We start from the raw sequence: 7,424 nt of genomic DNA on the forward strand, positions 1-7,424 counted from the left end.
AGAATGTTAAATAACGAAGTCTTCAAGATATCTAAAAAATCAACATAATTTCAGAACGTTTTCGTGTATCCCCGAATATAGAGACTTAAACAAGACATTCTCAACATTTTAAATGATAAATATCTTCAAGATATCTGCAAATCCACATCATCAGAATACTTTCGCATGTCCCCGGATAGAGCGACGAAAGCAAGACATCTTAGACTGCGAGCTCAGCGAGAGAGTAAGAAAACTTAACAAACCCTTTTGGACGACCATTAAAATCTGAAACATTTTAGATTTTTTTTTTTTATATTATTATTATTATATTTTACGAATAAAATTCTATGGGTGACAGAAAAGTGCTGCTTCCTTTAACGAAAGCCATTGGCCAAATATGTCTGTAAACGCCAGACATGATAGTCTGTCTATATCCCGTTATGAATAGCTGTACAATGTTTAATACCCGCATTGCAAAGGCTATCCGCCATGCAAAATTTATCTAGTTGTTAGAAGTTGTTTTTTTCTCTGACATTCTTCCCATGTACACAGCGATCTGTTTTTGCTTAAAACGATATTCAAGAATTGCACAAGTTTAGCATTGCGAACATTACGTAAATTATATTCTGATTGTTATCACAAATTCACATTCTGTGAAGCTTTATAGTTAGGGTTGCCACCGTGTAGTTAGGTTTCGCCCCATTATTTAAGTTTTGAGCTGAGTAGTACCGCATTAACAGAAAGTTAGATTTCGCACCAATTTGTGTGTTTGACGCTAAGTAGTCCCTCTTTAAGAGAAAAGTACTAGAAAAGTGTACTGAGATTCTAGCATGCATTTCTTTCAGAGAATGCTAGGAAATTCCGAGTTATATTCTCATACTGAATCGTTTGGCTGGAGTATAATAAACCTGAATAAAATAGAAATAAATGTTTACTGTTAATACTTTTTTAATTATTATTTTTTGATTGACTTACTCGTATTTTCTTGTATATAAGCGAACCTTTGAACTTAAAAAAAAAAAAAAAAAAAAAAAAAAAAAAATTGCTGAACTGAACGCGTAAGGTACCAATTTTTTATCGCGTCAAGTGAGTCATTCGGAACAGGTTATCGTGTTTTAATCATATCCAAGAACGACTCTTATAACTTTGAAAGTAGCAGCTGCTGGCATATTTACTTAAGATAAAATTCAATTACACACCAGAAAAGATTATCTTTGCTTTTTGTAAATACTAAGCCTTATTTAATTCGGAAAAAAATGTGAACAGAGTTTTAAATTTTGTATTGATAATTCCAGATGTGAATATCTAAAATTTCTGGGCGCTGAAATAGATTTCTGATTAGATAGTGTCAAGTATGTTATATTTTTAGCGTACTATAATGAACTGTGAAAAATGTGTGAAACGAAGATTTAGTGACTACATATTTACATACTCCATGTAATACAATATTTTGCTGCAAGGGTTTGTTTTTATTTTGCCGAGGTAAAACCAAAGTACAATTTGGTTACTAATTTATTGTAAAGGAGCTTGATAACTTTTCTTTTACATTTTCAAAATGTGCAGTACATATTGCGGCTGTACTATATTTTAACAAAATTTACAAATCGAAGTTGAAAAAGTTATTTTTAAACTGCATCTTGAATTAAAATTTTTAAATTTTTAAAGTTCCATTTTTCAAATTCCATTTTTATGTTATCTGCTACAACTTTAAATATTGATATCTTTGATCTAAATTCTTTTTTGCTCATTCCTTGACCACACGTTACACGAAACTCTGTGCTCAGCAGCTGCGGAACAGTAAAGTCGCTGAATACTGGTAGTTTGGTCCTGGGTTCGAATCTCAGCGAACGGTGTGACTGCATGAACGTTTTCCTGTTTTTCCCCATATATAACCTATATACTAGCCAGTTTTCCTTAGAAAGACCTCCACGAAACCATCCTTTCCCTTAGCAGATAGACCTTTTGTGCTTTCAAGAGAAAAAAGAATATTTTCAATCATTCAGTTTAAATTCATTTATATATATATATATACATACTGAATTTAATGAGTACATAAAGCATAAATTTATAAAAATACTTAATATTTCTAATTATATATATAATTATTTAGGCGTATTTTTTAAAAATGAATCAGACAACTCTTTCGCACTAAAGAATGCCAAAATCTGTTCCCCTAAAACATCTGAAACACCCATGCATATGAATTTTTGTTGGAATGGATTTTCTTCCCCCTTGCCTAGTACATTACTACAAAGTTAATAGTAACCTAATCTATTATTTCTCTCGACTTTTGATTGGTTCCTGAAACTGATGAGACATGCATTAAAATGATAGGGAGAGGCACTACGTAGAAAATAGACATAGGCCTGTCGGTGTCTGAATGCACGGGCGTTACAGGCGACTTCACTGTGAAAGAATTAAAAAAGTAGCAAAACTTAAGAACAGCGTTTGTTGCTTTTTAATTGCTTAACTTTCTTAATATCAATAACAGACAGATTAAATTCCGATGTTAAATAACGTATGCTTTTCCCAATGGCAAATAGCCGAATTTATTGATTAAAAGGAAAATTTTGCCGAATGTTGAAATTCTGTTGCCCTGGATCTAAAAAGGTTTTGTTTCGAGCAGTGTTGCCACTGGTCGCTTTTAAATCTATAGCAAAGAGACATTCAGGCATTGATAAAGATTCTTTAGTATTTAATAAGAGATGATGAGAAAACGGCGCGTGTAATTAAGATAGCATCGATACTAGTATCAACATATACAAGTCAGGGAGCATATACAATTGCTTTTATCTGTGAGTAAGTGTTTCTGTCTGTCAGCGTGGTATCGTGTACGACGCTTCCTGTTAATCTGGCAGAAAGAGGCAGACATGGCAGGCGATTATACTTTTGGATTAGTTAGGTTATTTCACTATGGCAAATCGCACTATGGCAGTTAGTTGCCTAAGGTGAGGGATTCTTTCGGGAAGGACTCTGTAAGGAAAGGTCCATCAGTGGCTGAACGGTAAAGTCGCTGAACACTGATAGTTCTGTCTGGGGTTTGAGTTCTGACGAACGGGCTGAAAGCATGAGCGTTTTCGTTATTTTTCCAATGTGTACCCAACGAAAATATCCCTACTCTTAAGCAGATAGCCATCGCGTGCTTTGCCATAATCAGACTAAAAAACACAACCTCTAACCAAAAAACACCCGTAGTGGCTTGTATTGAGGTTATACGTGGGAAAAACAACAGAAACCAACCATGCAACCAAGCCGTTCGCCTGGGATCGAATCCAGGTCGAAACATCAGTATACAGTGACTCTAACCACGAGGCCACTGAAGGATTGTTTATGGTTTATGGAAGACTATAACAATAATTCTGGTAATAAATACTTTTCAGAATTTCAACATGATACAATTACTTTTTATCCAACTTTTGTACGTGAAACGGCAATTCTTGAAATTAGGGAGACTTGCCTCTGCTGATGGATTACATTCCTTAAATAAACATGGGTAATCATGTAGTATGCGATATACTGTTTTTAGTTAATTACTTATTTCTCAGGTGGCGCCACTAAAACGCTGTTTTTAAATATTAAAATAAATACAAATAACTTAGTGTACATAAATAAAACTGATTCCATTAATTAATTTAATAACCCATTATATTTTTATTTCCACTAAACATAAATTCCTTCCAATTTTACAAAACGAGAAGCAGGAGTTGCCCTTAACGGTTTTTTTAGAAACTGTTCAGCTATATACATTATGAAATACAAAAATAACTACAGATAATTTTAAAACACATAAATGAAAATGGTTCCGTTAATAATTTAATAATCTATTAAATTTTTCATTCTATTCAATTTAAATTTCTGTAGCATCATAAAATAAAAATACCAATAGCTTTTGTATTCGAAAGTTCGATAAAACGGCGTATAAATGAAATTATTAAAACAGCAACCAGTTTTAGTGCCACCATCTAAAAAAATAAAAAAATAACTAAAAGCATTAAAACATATACTGCAGTGGCCTCAAACTGGTTACCCAAACGGAATTGTATGAGTCTACGATTCCATTTCAATCATGCATTTCATACAAATATTGTGTTAAAGATTTCAAGAATTTATTTATTAGAGATCCGAGTTGACAATATTAAAAACAAACATGAATAATACGCCTTGATAATAAATCGATAATTGATTAATTTGTATTTACTTTACATCGATAATTTTTATAATTAATTTAAAGGCGATATGAATTTTATTAAAAATTTTGAAAATACAAATTTGACTAACTTTCATTAGTAATTGCCAAAAAATAAATCTCGAATTTTTTTCACTAAGGTCATTAACTTTCTTCGAGAATTTGTATGTGTACAGCTTTATTCACAGTTGAAAAATAATAAGAAAATACCTCGAATAATCGGCTGAGCATTTAAAATCTGCAATGAAGATAATTTCTAGTACTGTTTCTTTGAGGCTACAAACTTTATAAGAACTGAGACGCCATTAAGTGTTTGCTTTAGTATGAAACAAAAGACGTTTATAATTATTTACGTACAAACATACGTATGTATTTATTTATGTGTCGAAGAAAAGTTTAAAAGAAAGAGTAAAAAATCTAAAAGCTTTCAGATTTTACATTACGTTTAAAGGGGCGTTTTTAACGTTTTGTGCGCTACCTTTATTTATTAAATATCGTGTTCTTTGCACTTAACCCATAAAATTCAGTTCAACAGCAATAACACAAGATATTTAAAAAGAGCACATTTTTAGAATTTCCGATACACAGTCTCGCGCTCTTAAGATAAATATGTTTTTTTTTTTTGGGCCCAGTGTTGCCATTGCTCGCTTTGAAATCGTTGAGTTTGTTAATAAAAAATTTGTTAAAGTTTTACAAAATATGAAAAAGGAATTCAACGTTTGGGCTTTCAGATGTCCATTTTCGAGTGGAGGACTACATTCTTCAAAAATTGGTATTTTTAGGCACCGTTGTGTTTCACAATCAATTTAATTTCTTTAAATATAACACAGGGCGATAATATTTGAAAGTAACAATTTGAAAAGTGAAACGTCGTTTTATAGTGGATGACGCAAAATGCCAAAACGAAATGAACAGCCCTTCTGGTAAAATTGCCCCTATAGGGTCGTTCTATGTTTTTCCACATGCATTAAAGTAGATCCTACAATGAACCTGGAGAATTCTCGCCTCAGGCGTGAATAAATATCAGCACAGAAAAAAGGTGAAAGTAAACATTTATTAAATTCAAAATATTTAACAGAAAGGCACGATCTTCGTGCTTTACAATGGCACCGTCAAACTTGCCGTTAAATTAAAAACATAGAATTTAATTCAAGTCAAAATCAATCAAAGTACTGCTGAATAGCACGTAAATTGCGCCTAACAAGTTGACTCAAAAAACCTAACAAACCTGATGATAAATCCTAAATGGCCAAGATATTAGCGTAACAGTGAAGCAACAAAGAAACGTACGCTGGCTAGCGAAAACACGCTCTGAATAAACTCAGAGATTTACCCGTTTATATACGCACTTCCCTTAATTTTAAATTTACATTCTGGCGAGAAAATGTGAGGGGAAGTTGAGAAGTTCAGTATAGGTATCAAAATTGAAAAAAAATTGTTATGCAAAATAAGGAAAACCCTACACCTCTTTGGGCTAATAAGAGAAAGAGAGTGGGTTATTATTATGGTTTTTATTATTATGGAAAAAATTTTTCTGAATTTTCTGTGGAAATTTATATTCTTGAAATTTGATGAAATTCTTTTTATGTGCACTATTTTCTAACTGAACCAAAAATCTGATGAATATTTTAATATTAAAAAAATTTATGCAAGAAAACGTTACAGATTTTTTTTTAATAAAATACATTTTAGAAACTCAACTCCAAATAAAATAAAAATTTAAATCGAAATTTTTAGAATTTTTGCTTCACAGTAGTTTCCAAATGTTACAAAAGCTATATATTAAATATGAAATTAAATTATGCAACAGAATGTTTTAAACTGTGCGCGCAAGGTAGAAACATGATGAAAAATTTTGTCACAAAACGGTTTAAATTACAAAAATATTTGTGACAACACAAACTTTCTGATTACTATTTTAGAAAGCAGTTATATTATGTAGTCAGCTGTAAAAGGTTAGAAGTAATTGCTTTTAAAATAAAATAAAATATCTTAATTCTTGCACATATTCGAAGTTCTTATGGGTTTTAACCCGTAAAAGGGGACTTGCGGTCTGACGGACCTCGCCACATGTTCCTCCCATCACCCCTATTGCATGCTTTGTCCAAGTGAATGGATTCTTCCCCTAGCTTCACGTTTCGTGACCTTCTTTCTGACCCCTTCTTATCGGAATGCTTTGGCAAGAGTATCTGTTGAAATTCTTCTAGAGCGGTCTGTGAGACCTCACCTCCCTCTCAGTGTTACAATTTTCGGCAGTAGTGAACACATGGCTCTGAAGTTAGGTCCGCGGAGATTCATTTATCCTTCTGATCCACGTTATGCAGAAGAAGTGAAAAAAATTCTAGACGAAGTTGGATGTGATTTTTAGTGAAGAAGCTGACTGTGAAGAAAATTTCTGCGAAAAAAAGGCGAACAGTGGTTTTGATGTCATCATTGCATCATTCGATAGAAACAGACTCGGAAACACAGAAACCTGAAATAATTTTTTTTTACAACAGAACCAAAGGTGGTGTTGATGCTTTAGATGAAAAATGTTCTGTCCATTCCTGTAGTAGGAGAACAACGCGTTGGCCTATGGCTCTTTTCTACCGGTTAGTAGATATGAGTACAGTAAACGCATACATTTTGCACCAAGGTTATAACCAAAATCCCGTTATGACCAGAATGGTGTTTTCGAAAGAATTAGCGAGAGAATTAGTCCAACCACTACTACACACGAGAGGGAAAAATCCAAGAATAAATCGAGAATAGCGTCTGACGATAAAGCGGATTTTAGGAAAAGAAGCTGAGTCTAAGGATGTGGAGCAGTGCACGAAAGAAGCAAAATTAAAATCAAGGAAAACATATCGTCTGTGCCCCCCAAGCAAGAAAAGAAAGACAGTATATTTATGTTTATCCTGCCAAGACCCTGTTTGTTTGGAATGCACGCAAAAGTTTTGCAATGAATATGCTAAAGAAGACGAAAACTAAATTGTTTACTATCAGAAAATCAGTGAAATACTGATATTTTAGGTACTGTCAAATTTTTTCTGTATTGTGCTACATACAATTTTCTGCGGTTAAAATTTGCTTTGAATATTAACTAATATAGATAAAATAGTTAATTCAAAATAGATGCATTCTTATTTTTAGTTTTATAGAATTTAGTGCAGCATATGATTTTCATCGAAAAATTTGAGACTATGGGGAAATTTTCTGGGAAAACTTTAATTTCACTTTAAAGTGTAAAAACATATTTTCGTTTCAGAGTAAAATGTTC

The sequence above is a fragment of the Stegodyphus dumicola genome, chromosome 4 (genome assembly GCF_044657685.1).
Source record: "Stegodyphus dumicola isolate Sdum_Otavi_A_Nest chromosome 4, ASM4465768v1".
NCBI lineage: Eukaryota > Metazoa > Arthropoda > Arachnida > Araneae > Eresidae > Stegodyphus > Stegodyphus dumicola.